A 15,097-nucleotide genomic window follows, 5' to 3' on the forward strand; every position below is an offset into this window, starting at 1 on the left:
TGCTGAACATCAGCACCCCCTGTATCTAAGGACATAGTAACTGGTTGTGCAAAGGTTTATATAATACTGTAAGGTAAAGGACTTTTGCTAAGCCTTGTTCTAATACATGACAACTGTTGATCCTTCCTATGAACTATTCAGTAGTTCAGCTTTAGCCTCCACCTGTGGGGGAATTTTTGATTTCCTGTGTGGGGATCAATCACAAACTGGTTATGGTATGTGATCTTCTTTTATGAGGTGTGCATGTGATCGTGTACATATCAGTGCTTGCTCCAGCATGATTTAATACATATGATGATGTATGACAGCTAAGAATGAAAACCCCTGTGTGTCATAGTATATTCAGTACTACAATGCCTAGGCAGGTTGTTAACTCACCACTGTGACCTCTGGCACACTCCATGCTGTGTGGCGATAGTCCTCCTTGTTACATTTCATTTGGTCAGGAGTTCACAGTCCATCCATCAGTGTCCAGAGAAACTTGATGCCTTTATTCAGAAAGACTAAAAGAAGAGAAGAGAAGAAGTATAGAAGGTCTGTTATCATAAACAGCTGTGAGACTTACTATTTGATCGCTCCCTAAATACCGAGATGTGGTTTCTGCAAACCTCACTGTGGCCTTTTGTTCCGTTTGACCCAGCTAACTCAACAGCCCACTGTCTTTTAAATGTTGGTGTGCCACCTCAGGGGTAGTTCCCCAGGGTCAGACTAACATCTGAGCCGTTAATGATCTAGCACATGAACTTTTAACAAGTGCAGCCACTCACTGCAGAACCTAGCTGCTATGCATTACTCTGGCCTCTATACTATTCCAAAATGTGTATATTATGAAATGTGTGACCTTTGCCAGGATTTTTAAAAATATACTATATATCTTGATAATTTAAGTTTGATCTGTCTTTTCACATGAATGCTGATTAAAGAATAAATGGTGTGCTGCATAAATACAGGACTCAAGACTCAAAGTGTTTACTGTCATGTGCACAGTGAAGAAACAAGTTTCCCTGTACAATGAAATTCTTACTTTGCTGTCCACAATGAATGACAAACAATGCAAAGTGAAATATAAGGTAGATAAATAGTACACAAAGTCTTAAGGCACTTAAAAACAGCAAGTGGAGACAAGAAGAAACAAGTTTCCCTGTACAATGAAATTCTTACTTTGCTGTCCACAATGAATGACAAACAATGCAAAGTGAAATATAAGGTAGATAAATAGTACACAAAGTCTTAAGGCACTTAAAAACAGCAAGTGGAGACAAATTATGCTACATCGGAGGTGGATGTGCAATAGGTGGCAGAAAGTGTGCAATTATGCATGTGCAGATGTTCATGTGCAAACTTGGAATGTAAACAGTATAGGTGGAATTACATGAAGTAACAACAGCAAAGCACAGTAGGTCAAGGGGATTCAGATTTAAGTAGTAAATGTTCTTTAACAATCAAATAGATTTAAAAAAAGCTTTTGATCCTATTCAATACCAAAGCACAGATTTGGAATCATATTTAGTAAAATTGCATAGAACATTGATTTCATGCACAATCCATTTTTATAAGATTCTCTTTTATCTGCTCAAAATAATCCATCATAATTTAAAAAGTACAGGTTGGTTGTATTAATTTCCAAAAAGAAATGAAATGAAGATGGGTTAGGAAAAGAAACCAAATGAGTAGGATGAGTTGGAGCTTCACATTTTTTCTCTCTCAAAACTGACATGAGCTTAGTTCAAAAGCTCGTTAAATTATTTCACAAAATGCAACGTGATATCCTGGCAAGTTTATAATGTAAAACATATCACAATATGTTTCACATAAACTAGTGCAAGCATTCGATTTTGTGCAGTGTATCTGTTGTTTTCAGTTTTTGTGTACATATCAGTTTACTTTACGGTAGTTTTTTTTAAACTATTGTTTTGCCAAGAGTAGACTTGATATATGCAATAGGGGAATAAAGAGCCTAAATCCAGCAAATGGAAGAAGGCCTGTGCAGTAACCATTGTCAATAATGCAGCTGGGAATCAGATATTTGCTCTTTGACTGAAACACCTGCTCTCTGGAGAATGAAACCTCTGTGATATGCATATAATTATACAATTAGCTTCTTGTGGCACATGCCAAAATTAGATATACATGCAACCACACATTGTTACACCCAAGCACAAGGGTACCAAAGCATAAATATAAAAAGTAAAGCAGTGTGTGTATTTACATGCATACACAAAGATCACACTAAGAAAGGCTAAGCAGAGAAAGGCACACCATCCCACTATTAATTTTTCATAACATCATGCTCAATACAAAATGCAATAAGTGTTTCTTGTAAGACGACTCCCGGGCACTTATAGCACTTGAGAATGCGGCAAGATTCTCCTCAGAGGTTCAGCCTACGTGGTTGTCTGACTTACTTTGTCTTGCCAGGATGACATCTGATGCTGAAGACACCCAGGGGTTGGAGGAAACAAGAGGAGAGATCCTGTATATAAACACATGATAGGAGAAAAGAAGAGGGGAATAAAATAGAGTCACTGTGATCATCCAGATCCTTCAGAAGTAGATTCCCAGCACTGAGGAGGAACAGTGCTAATCCCTATGTTCAAAACATGATACACAAATACAGTAGATATAATTCCCAGTCTTTTCATTGCTCATCCAGACAGGTTAGGCTTCCTCCTCTCATCACCTGGACAAAGTTAGTTTACTTTGAGCTGATCTGCCTCCTGTGTGGATACACACATCTTTCATATTCTCCTAAACCACTCTGACCTCCAGTTCTAGGTGAATTTCGACAACACTAATCCACCCCCACATTGCCCTTTCTCATATTATTCATACCTATATTTGTATATACATGATAGGTGATGATGTGAGATTGCCTGGTAGTGACATGACTTCATCTCTAAAGATCAAAAATGGAACACGTCATGATTAGGATGACAGATGGATGGCAGGACATGATGGGATGGAGCTATAAAGCGATTTTGGGTTGGAGTAATGGACCACAAGAAGGAGGGTATGGATAACTACAAGAAATTCAGGTTAAAGCACCGATTGGACAATGAATGTCATAATAGCATATACAATTAATTTAATTACAACTGTTCAAAGGGATGAGTCAAATTCCTTTTTATTCATTTAAGAAGTATTTTAACACTCTTCTGACTCATTTGTGATTGCCACAGGAAAATCCTATTATTTACTGTGATCTAACTAATGCATCATAATATTTATATAGTCCACAAATTGCTGTCTTTAGTCACTTGTCAGACAGTAACAGGCAAGTGACACAAAGGTTGTGGTTTGCTATGGAATATTGAAAAAGCACTTGGAATTCCAGTAAAATTGTGTGTTACCTGGTGTGCTGAAATGTTTCCAAAACCCCTGGAATATGTCAATTTAATGCAAAAAGCTGATGTGATTACTAGTTGTTTTTTTAACAAGTGCACCATTTCTCTCCCAACTCTTCAATTTCTCTCAGCAGTTAGCTCTCTGGTTAATTGTTATTAGTGCAATGGAATCAGAGCAATATCAGGATTAGCACGAGTCAGCTGGATATTTGGGAAGGCCTTGAGAGAAGAAGGACACTGACATGCAAATGATTGTCTTGAACTTTATTGAGCGGGTACATTTAAGTTAATTTGCCATTGGGAGTGGCTAATGGAAGTAGGCTCCTCCAGTAACTCTTAAGGAGTCAGTCCACCTGATTTAGAGGAAGCAAGCACATAGGTCTCTTGATTGACAGAGCTGTTACTCTGACATAACTGACAGACAAAGAGAAAGAGGGAGTGAGTGAGGGGTTTTGCAGTACTATTCTTCCATTTCCTGCATCATATCAAGACACCGTCATGTACAGTATGCTCCAGATGTTAGGGTTATCCTGGTGGGTGAAGCAGTCAAGTAATGTTTTAAAGCCTTTAGGGTGAATCATAAATGTTGCATGGTGGATCTCATGAAAAATGCAGTACATAGCCCCTTAGCTAAAACAGAGCACTGATGGACCTCTGGGAATGAAGCATGTTAATGTAGCATCATGCTACAGTTTCAATCATAACAAGATAGGTTCTTTATGGGGATGACATTAGAAACACAGGAAGTTAGTTAACCACGGTAATCAGTTAATTCCAGTTGATTACAGTGAGCTAAGTCCTTAAGGCCTCACCTCTAAACATGAAAACAGCATTAAGAAACTTAGCTGGTTTTAAGTCACAGCCGTTTAGTTTTATCATAATTTTTTTAATCCAGGCATCTTATTCTGTTTTAGTCCATTTTTATTCTATTTTAGTTTCTTAAATGGTATGGCACTCAATACTAGGTGAGAGAGAAATGGTATTTCGATCTTCTGTATGTCCTGCACATATAGTGAAATGACAATAAATATGCGATTCAGTGGGATGACTTTCAGTGGATTAGAACATAAGATGACTTTTCATTTCACATAACAACTTACAATAGTTTTCTGAGACAGTATGCATTAGCAATAGAGCTGAATGAGTCTAGTCTTTTAAAGTGTGTATCCTGTGAGCTCACCTGACTCTGCAAGTGTCTGTTAGGTATTTCTGTATGAGTGGGTATGACTGCGTGTACAAATATCCCCCCACCCTTTTTTTAAATAAAATGTGCTTGTCTGATGATGCTCAAACACTCTTGTTTAAGTGTATGTGTGTGTGTGCGTGTTTGCCCTTTTATATATGTGTGTGAAGGACCCAGCAGAGGAGCTAAAAGTAAAGCGTCAGGCCATAATTGGGTTACAGGGACCAGTGATGGATTAAAGAACGGCCAGAGAGACGCTGCAGCAACATTAGGGTGTCTGAGATGTCAGGGGCAGAGCGCTCTCATTAATCGCCTTGGCCCTTACATTACTGCATTAGTTGTATTAGCAGCTAGGAGTCGGCAAGCACTTTAGGATTTCTCGCTGAGACAGGCCTCATTCCTTTCTTTTCTTTTGGGTTAATACACAGAAGTGGGCACTTTTAAAAAAAAAAGAGGAGAGGTAAAGAAAGAACAATCAAAGAGCAGAGAAAGGATCATTTATTTAAAATGTCTATGTTATGCTGAATTATGATTTTTGTGCAAGGTGTTGTGAATACAAATCGGTTGCAAGGCAGCAGTAGTCATTTGTCATACTTTGGGATGAAGAATAAATATTAGAAGTTTTTTTTTAAACTTGTTGGGTAATTTACACACACACACACACACACACACACACACACATTTGTTTTCATTCCATATTGGGACTTTACATTGACTTTATCCTAACCCTACCCCTTAATCTACCTTTAACCTCACCCTAACCTTAAAACAAGTCGCCACCCTAAAATTCAATTATTTACACAGTGGGGAGCAGCATCTGGTCCAAACGTGGATCCCCACAACATGAGTAAGTAAACAGGTTTCCATCACAATGTGAGCAATACAAGGCACACACACACACATACACTATAGTCCCAATCAGTCATTCCACTTCTCAATAACCTAATAGTCCTCTTGTGTGAAAATTGATTTTTAGGAGCATGTTGCATGACCTCGACCCCCGCCCCCCACCACCACCACCATCATCACAGTCTCAGCCCTCTTTTTCTTCTTTCAATTCTATCCATCTCTTTTGCAGTACAGATATTTCCACTGTAGCTGTTATTAATAAGTAGAAATTGATTTTGGTGTGTAGTAAAAACATTGCATGAGCAGTCGTAGCAGTGTTGGTGGGTGAGTGAGGGTGGAAGAGGGTGACGTTTTAGATATAGTATCTGATGGAGATGACTGGGTGGGGCGGAAGCCATGAGGGAAACCTAGATAAGGATACATAGTGCAGACTAACATTAGTGATCCCAAACATTCAACCCTTGTCATATATCTCTTTGTGAAGTAAAGCTCCATAACTCATTCCCTCTTTCCTTTCTCTCCTCCTATTCAGAGGCTACAGTGTGTGACCTAATCACAGCTGAAGTGTCCATCGGTGCCTCAGAGCAGTTGGTAGGCTAAGCAAAACATAAAAGCAGACTGTCTGATCATATTATTAATCAGACTCACCTCAACTCAGGCCTATACTAGCAAAAAACTTTAATTTTTAGGGGTTGATTCACACAAACTACAAAGGTTTATCCCCCATTTATCTTTAGTGGTACCTAGATATTAGTGTTGTGGTGTATAACAGTAATGTGATTTTGCAGTAATAAAGAAATGTAAGGACTAAAATTGAAATGCAGTTATTTTAACTAATGCCAGCAACAATCTGTTATTCTAACATTTTGGAGGTCAGCTTGTTAACCATTTCACCTGAAATTTAGTGGATAAATATTTCAGCTTGTTCAATGAAAAGCCTGCTTGATGCGAGGGCTGGGGCAATAACTGAAAAGCTGTTTTCTTAGCTGCTATTGCTAGCCATCAGCAGCTTTGCTTTGGAGGTTGTGAAGCCTGCAGCTTCAAGGTGAGGACAGGAATTCTAGAGTGTTGTATGCAGTCACTAGAGTTAAGCTATCTGCTTATGGTCAGTAGATTCAAGAATTCAGTGGGCTGATTGTTAAAATTCAATGTCTCATTTTAGTTGTACAAATTAAAATGTAGAGTGGTTTAAAGGGACCTTTAAAGACGTTAGGCTAAGTAACGACAGTAATGTTAAAAGTAATATTTGTGGTGTTGATTAAAAAAGTAATAGGATTATTTTTTTTTACCGCTAAGGCCCATGACAGACCAAGCCAATGGTTGGCCATCAGTGAGCCTCTGTCACCCTCATCTTCCCGGTATGTACCACCTGCAGGTCCTTGAATGGCCACTTGAGGCTGGCTCCAAAAGGGAGTCAATACCCATGTTAAAATGCCCAACTTTACAGCAGAAATAAACATGTTTACAGCCTGATACAAAAAAATGGTTTTAGTCTTTATAGCTAATTTCCCTTTCTACAACTGTCTCAATTATACTGAGTGACAGGCAAGAGGGTCCTGCCTTAGGTGGCACGCCGCTAGCAGTGTCATTTTCAACATCTTTTCAGACCTATTCTCGATTAGAAACAGCTATAAACAGCAGCTGTTGTGAATGAGAGCTGCGCTGTTTACAGCTGTATATCTGCTCTTCTTCTTTCACTTTCTGAATGGCCAATACAATTACTGCCACCTGCTGGTTGGGAGAGTCATTTCTTTCATGCAGGTGCAGAACGTACATGCTAGCTGGCCGTTGACTGTAGTCTGTGTGGTGTGTTCAAGTGCCACTTTTTCCACCCAAATGGCCCAGACAAAGGCAACAGACCCATCATATGGGCTGACATAGATCACTTTCTCATGCGAGGATCAGTGGCAATGGGCAGAGGGCTGCATGTGTTTGAGGAGGTGGGCAGAGAAAGGACTGGTATTCCTCTGTCCCATAGAGCACAATTTCCCATGAGTGTCCTTGGGTACCTGATCTGTGCAAAGAAATACAGAATCCCCCTTTCTATTGTTCCTCACACTTAGATATGAATGCACACACTCACTACAATTACACACACACACACACACACACACACACACACACACACACACACACACACACACACATACGTACAGGTATCTGTTTGTCTTGCAAGCACCTCTGTTCACATGGAAGGAGTTGTCCTGCCGCTCCAGGACAAGGTATTAGCTTTCCCCTGAGGGAGAGTTCTAATTAGGTAATTGACTGATGTATAAAGCAGGTGCATATATCTGTTACACCAGGCTCGACCTGTTCATTATTAAACAGTGACCCTCTCCACCACTCGTGCCAAAGCCTTCAGTACAGAGAAGAAAGTGGCTGAGAAGAGCTTTCACAGGGATCAGGCGTACTCGTAATTACAGTTACTGGTTACCTGAGTCTTTCCTTTTACTGTTGCATGTTGGACGACAACCTCGGTGCTCTATTTTCCACTAACTGAGCACACTGCTGTATTGCTGTCACTAAAAGGCTTTAGAAAAAGTCAAACAAAGGGCCATTTGCAGGGAGCAAGTAGTTTCAGTCATCGTTCTAGGGCATCAATACAACTTTTTTGTGGAAAATGTATGGCTATCAAATTGTTGAAAATAGCATCATATATGACGAGTCACAAAGTTTTTCATTCTCACACATTTGTATATTGACAGGCAAATGAAACTTGAGCTACACTTGACCAGAAATGAGAGGAGAGATTTGCCAAGTGCCAGCAGGCAGCACTTCATATTGACACTTTGACATCGGAGAAATAAATAAAGTATTGGGTTGCTGTTAGTTCTATAGCCCAGTTTATTCACATCTTGAGTCTCAACGATCGAGATATGGATTGATAGTGGAGACAGGAATTGATTCAAAGTGTGTGTGCATGTGACAGCAGCCTCAAAACATGAGCTGGCTGGACCATTTTAATTCAGCAAGTCACCATTTCATTTCCAGCTGTGTAAGTTACAGAAGCCAATGAGATGGGCTGCAACGGTTTCTAAGCCAACACTTTTTGAGCAAGACCTGGACCCTGGCCAGCTTATAAAGCGTTACCATGAAATAACATAAATGACTTCACATTTTCAAACTGACCCATCAGTCTTTTTCTTTTTGTTTGTCTTGTTGCACAGATGGTGACAAATCACTGGAAGTGTGGAGTTAAGGACAAAGCAGGACTGCTGCTGCCATGATTTAATGCCATCTTGAAAAATAAAAATTGATCTTTGTCCTTAGCCAAAGTCTTGAGTTTGTTTTTCCTCTCTCTCTAGAAAGAATGGAGCACAGTACTCTGACATCCCACCACTCCATCCCAGAAAATGACATTAGAGTAGATGCTGGGCATGCTAATTCCAAGACATCCCTAATCCTCTGCTCAAGAGGGGGATAAGAGTACCAACATTGTCTTCACTTGCTTCCAGTTGAAATCACATGAGACTTTGAGATACCTTGACTGAATTATAAAACATTAGTCTCTTTGTGACATCCTGTTTTTATATTTCACAGTCAAGGTACCCATGGCATGCTCATTTTGCCCATTTTCAACCATTTGATGTTTAATCTTGGGTACCTCTAGATTAGCTTGGCACCCCTCATAACTCCAGATAGTTTGTAACTGTTTCAGAATCAAGAGAGCCAGAAAGTCTTTTCCTTAAAACGAGAGGATAGTTCGTTCAGGTGGATAGCCTAACGAACTGCGACAGCATTAATTAAATTGAATTTCTCATCCATAGATTGGTCAACAGCGGTATATGTACTGATGAAAAGAGCTGCGTAACACTCTAAACAAAGCAGGTAATTGAGAAACCCCATATTTTAACTGGCATAATGCAGACATAGTAACTTCTCCAACAGAAATAAAGCATTAACAGACATGCAACATGTGTTTTTTAAACTTATAGTTAAGTCCCACCAAGTAGTGGAAACATCACTCCCTTTCAAGTAGCTTCAAGGTCAATGAATCCAACAGGTGTTTGCTGCGTCTTCCCCAACACTATCACATATAGTCCCAAAGTAGTGACATTGACATTAGTAGCGTAGCTCTGACAATAACATCGTGGATTGTTCATCCACTCTTAACCGGCAACACATCACAGGTGGCAGACACACTGGCCTCAAGCAATCAAAACAAACAGGTACTGTGCTCCGGGGGAATCCAGCGTTGATGAGCTGATGATAACCGCGGCAGGGACTCCACTGCCTGGCTGCTTGTAGGTTAGACTCAGTTAGGTAAACCAGCAAGTCCCTGTACAGGAAAATTCCCAGACATGCAGTAACCTCGGGCCCTGTATTTTTCTCCACGTCCTTTGGTCACAGTGCAGCAGCAGGAGGTAAAATACTGTATACCCACAAAACCGGACACAGTCAAAAAATTCCACTTTTACAATGGCACTGGTTGATGTCCTACACATAACAAGCAAGGAAATATAACATTTTGCCAAAATGGTGGGGTCACCGGTGGATGTCAGGCAAGCTCACATGAATGTGCAATGGCCTAGATTTATGCCCATTCAAGGAAATCCTTAAATACTTAATTTTTTTTAGAGAAAAAGTCTTGTGAGCGAGAGCTTGTGAAACTTGTATAAATGTTGTTGCTTCTGCATAGAAATACTAGAATATAAAAAACATGTCATTTTTTTAGCTTTAGGTCACATGTAAGATGATAATTCACTGTTGTAACATTGTAGATAAGTCAAAAAACAAGGAAAAGCATGCCATGAGCCCTTTTAGAAACAAAGGATGGCATTCCTATCTTTATGGAATTCCCATTACAACCAAATATCCTCTCTCCTCACCATTTCATTCCTGTTTTTCACTCCAGTCCTACTTGTAATGCCAGAGGCTCTTGTGAAAGGATTAGTTTCAGAGTTATATTGAATGTTTATTCTCAAACAATCCCTAATCTGATCTAGTCTGATCAGTGATCACTGACAGATAACTTCTTCACACATCCAACCACACTAAGACTGTATGGATTTGCATTGAAACCCTCAACACAAAATAAATGTCTTCCCACTAATGCAAATTTACAACATCATACAGAATTAGAGAATTATCATTTTCAGTGTCCTTTGTACACTAATCCACTTTTTCTGCCTATCTTACATACTGTAAATGTAACCATGGGACTTGTACTCAGTGTATGGAACAGTATGCGCGGGTATAGCAGGCTGGTGAAGTGACCACAGTCTTTGATTCCCTGATCCAGTCATAAAAGCTTAGTAGTTATGAGATGCTATTCATCAAACAAATGTAGCCACTCTTGACTAGAGGGATGATCAACCGAAATTGCAAAATCTGAGACAATCAACTCCCCAAAAACTAAATTAAAGCAGTGGTATGGCTTTTGGCTTTGACTGGATTTCTCCTGAATTCAATCTCCAAAACAGCAAATAAAATGCTTTGTTGGTATAGCACCACTAAGGGACTTTGCTTGACAAGGTAGGTATACATATAATCCATTTAAGCCTGTCTGGAGATTTGACTGACAAAAATTGATTAAGTGACTTTGTATAGCTGGTGTTTTACCTAACCTGCACCTGCATGTTTTCAGACCAGTGTTCACCTTTGTGCACTAAAATGGCCTCTATGGTAATGTCGCTCTGTCTATTGGTCAATGAGTCTATCGTTATGATCCAGAATGACATATCTCAACAAGTTCTGTATAAATTGTCAAAGCTTTATACAGACATTCAGGAAGAAGCCTATTATATTTTGGATGATCACTTGCCTTGCCTTGAGATTTTGAACAGACTTTCATATTCTGAGCAAAGAGATAAACCAGGGCAGGAATTTATCTCCATCTCTATGATTTTAGCTACAAAGGACTCCAGAATAGTTCAGAGGTCATAAAATCATTTGCACAAAAATAAGTTGGCACCCTCTAAGATTAAAATAATAAATTTGTTTTGCCTTTTCCTTCATTTTTACAAGGCATTTACAATTTGTGGGAGCTTTCTAACCCAGCTTATTTTTTTCCTCTCCCCAGGTGTGCAACGCAGAAACCTGAGAGTAGATTAAAGTGCCAAACCCAGAGGGAAAAATGCTTTTGGGTACTTTTAAAACTGTGTTTTTATTGCCCTTTAAAACCAACACACTCCACCACATGACCAAGAAATGCAACACAAGAGAAAGTGAGAGGGAGATAAAGGGACAGATAGAGGAAAGACTTACTCTTCATCAACAAAGATCTATTCTAGTGCCCTTTTCCTGAAACCAGGACTATTTGTTTTTGGTTTTACCCAAAAAGTAGAAAAGTCCAAGAAGGAAATGGTTATTGGTCAGTCAGGCTATTTGTACACTTCTTTGGTCTAGAGGTATCTCAACAGCTATGTAAGATTGTTATAAAATTTGATTTTGATATCTTTAAAAATAAAGTCTCCCTCTCATCTCCTCTCTGACCAGGTCACTGACAAGGGTGCTTGACAGACCTATGCTTGTAAAGGCAGCCACAGGAGGTACCAACAAGTGAAGAAATGGAAGCCATGTGACACAAGACAGTGTCTATAAATATGGCCGAGATCACAGGGGCACTTAATGCAGGGCTGGGCAGACTGCTTTTTTACCAGCACATCTACAACATCTTAAAAAGGTTCTGTCGTGTCATATGAAACCAATAAAACTCAAACACTTCCTCCCCAGCAGGGTAAGGACTCCTAACCGACCACAACTCACTGCCTGCCATCTTGGCAGTTTGCCCTTTTTCTTTTATGTTATGTTCATTCTTCTGTATTTCTTTTATTTATTTGGTGTCATTTCTCACCATGGCTTGGATTTATTCCTCCTTCTACCTCTCTCTTTGAACATCTTGCACTTTCTCTCCATTCCTGTAACTCCTTTAAATTTAAGCAAGAAGAAATGGTGGGAAAAAAAATAGATGGTGATTTATGGCTTGAGAAGATTAAGTTTAAAAAGAGTGGCCAGCACTCCTTTGAGGAACAAGAAAGCAAAAATAAAAAGATTGTTTTTAAAAAAAATGAGGCAAATACACTACTATTCTTCAACATGCATATCACTTGGTTTTGAGAACACTATCACTCGCTTATACTGTATCCCTTTCTACATGTAAAGCTACTGTAGCTCACATTCCCCACCCTGTTTCCAAAAATAATTTTTCTGATGAGGGTACTGATCTGAACCCCATCTGCTACCAGAGAATTAGAAGTTCACAAGACATCTCAGCGATCATGCAAGCCCATTTTCCATAATAATCCAGTGATCCTCTATAATTACCTATCATAACTTCCCAATGGACAAAAAACAGGTTTGTTTTCATACCTTGTGAAGACTTTACCCTGACTTACATTCATTTCCTGGAGACTTTCTTTAACTTTACCCTAGACTTAAAGCAAGCTGTCATTATAAATGTAATGATTTACATGGTGGTGACCAGCATCCGGACTCCATGAAGAATGCAGAGTTCCCCATTGAGTGTGTGAACAGGTTTCAGTCCCAACAATGTGAGTAATAGCAGGGGCACATTATTCTTAAGACAGTGTCTATGTATGCAGTTGTATGAGAAAAAACATTGTTGCTCAGCTCCATATTTACAGTATGTGCAGAGGAAAGTCTACATTTTAGCAGTTTATCCTATCTCATCAGTGCAATATCTAAAATAAATGTATCTATAAGATGTGCAATGTGTGTGAAATTCATTGTCAATTCGAACACCCTGTTTACAGGCACAGGTCACACAGATCATGATAGGGGACAATCATGACTCTTCAAACGTTCATATAAAGCTAATACACTATTTTAAATCATTAACAATAAGAAAACAACAAAATGATCAATTAAATTGTTTAAATTATATGTCATAACTATTACTTGGGCCATATTCTTACACCTATGATGGTACATCACTCAGTATGTGTCTGAGATGGATGTTAGTATGATCATGGTACTTACATTTGGAAGGACAATTAAGGTTTGCACCCTTATATGTATGTTGTACTGTACAGCATAAAGATACATTTATATTTCTAAAAGATCACCATTTCAACTGATTGAAAATTAAATTTTAAAATAAAACAATTTATATTCTTGTACTTAGTATGTTCTCCTATTTTAGCATGTCTAGTGCTTAGTTTGTGCTCCTGGAAGATGACCTCCATTAGTGCATTGATGTTTGATAAGGAGTGCTCCTTGTTTTCTTTCTTCAAAAGGTGCTCAACTGGCATATTGTCATGTTTTATTTTGACATGTTTCACTGGTAAATGATGCAAATAGCATAACTGAAAAATTACATCATTAAGGAACCAAAATATATCTGAGGGTGTAATCATCTATACTGTAAAGGTTATGGTTACACATATTCATATTTACACTTTTGACTGCATATATACTGTATGCCTGTGTGTGGACAATCTATCTTATTCAAACAAGGTCAGAGATTTGACATTGGGACGTCTGACTTAGCAAAAAGCTTATTTAGAGTTACTCAGTGAGATTTGCAGCTGCCACTGGAATCCTTCTTCATAAAGGAAAAGCACTCTGTGTGCCTGAAGTGCTTTGTACTTCTGGACAGAAAGAGGCAGGGAAGGACATGATGGCTCATTAATGGATTACAGTTTCTTTGTGGTAAACTCACTGTTTCCGCAATGACCTGTCATGTCATGCTTATATTGATAATCACTCAGATAATATAAATGTTATTTCAGTGTCTCAGTTTTGGTTTCACCATTTAGTTCAAGCAAACAATGTGTATGTTGTTGACATTATGGTTTTGCTATTTATGGGACTGATAATTTAATGGATTAAATGAGCATTTTAAACTCAGTATTGCATCTAAATAAAAAGACTGTGCGGTAATGGAACCTCTCATTAACAGCACTCTGCCAGTACAGTCCAATAGGTTGGATGCCACATGCATAATGCTGTACACACTTGTCACATGAAATAAAAATGAAGCAGCAGCAGAAGCAGGACCAGGGCGGCAATAAAAACACAAACCATACCTGATGCATTACTCAGTTTGACAGCAATAGACTGAAGATCCTCTCTCTCTCTGCTGGTCTGTCTTTGGGACAATAAAATTCTTTAATCAGGCCATGGACTGCTAATGAATGGAGGCGGATAGACGGCCCAGTAGAGGGGAGGCAAAGAGGAAGGCAATTTCTGGAAATGATTACAGACTCATTTCCTTGTTTATCCTGCCTTTGAAAAGAGAAAGAGAGACCCCATGCCCTCCACCCCTATAGGTCCTCCAGTTATTGTGTCACAACTGCTGATCCCCCCCCACCACCACCAACAGCACCCCTCTATGGCCCTTATTGGTCCATCCTTAATCACTCTCTCTCTTTGCTCTTTCACTTTTGCTCCTGTGCTTTGGCAGATTTGTTTCTCTTTTTCAATAAACTATTTCCTTCTTTCCTCCATCCTTTCTTTCCATTTCTCTTGCTGTTCCTCTTTCTTGCGCTCAGCTCTATTGTGGAATTGAGGGTCCCACTAGTAACCAATTTCCCCACAAGATCAAGCTGGGTCCCGTTCCTTTTCATATTGAGGCTTTGACATGCCCCAGCCCTTATCTCCTTCAAGTGGGCAAGCTGGCTGGGACTGAAGTTAATGGCTGGAAATCTCTAACTAACCTCTCCAGCAGCTGTCTCCAGAGTCCCCTCCTTCTTGTCCTCTTTTTAACCATGTTTCCCCTTGTTTTTTTATCCTCCCTCACTCTTTAACTTTCTGCCTC

At 39.3% G+C, this 15,097-nt stretch overlaps 1 long non-coding RNA gene across 1 annotated transcript in view; it reads right to left on the minus strand.

Annotated features, from left to right (window-relative positions):
- Positions 1-15,097, minus strand: part of LOC109960674 (uncharacterized) — a 94,472-nt gene that overhangs the window by 233 nt on the left and 79,142 nt on the right. Inside the window, exons 4-5 of the long non-coding RNA XR_002275034.1 lie at positions 2,406-2,473; positions 379-503 (exon numbers count right to left, since the gene is read on the minus strand). This is a non-coding gene — a long non-coding RNA (uncharacterized LOC109960674). The remainder of the gene's footprint in view (positions 1-378; positions 504-2,405; positions 2,474-15,097) is intronic.

Source organism: Monopterus albus, unplaced genomic scaffold (assembly GCF_001952655.1).
Source record: "Monopterus albus unplaced genomic scaffold, M_albus_1.0 scaffold49.1, whole genome shotgun sequence".
Taxonomy (NCBI): domain Eukaryota; kingdom Metazoa; phylum Chordata; class Actinopteri; order Synbranchiformes; family Synbranchidae; genus Monopterus; species Monopterus albus.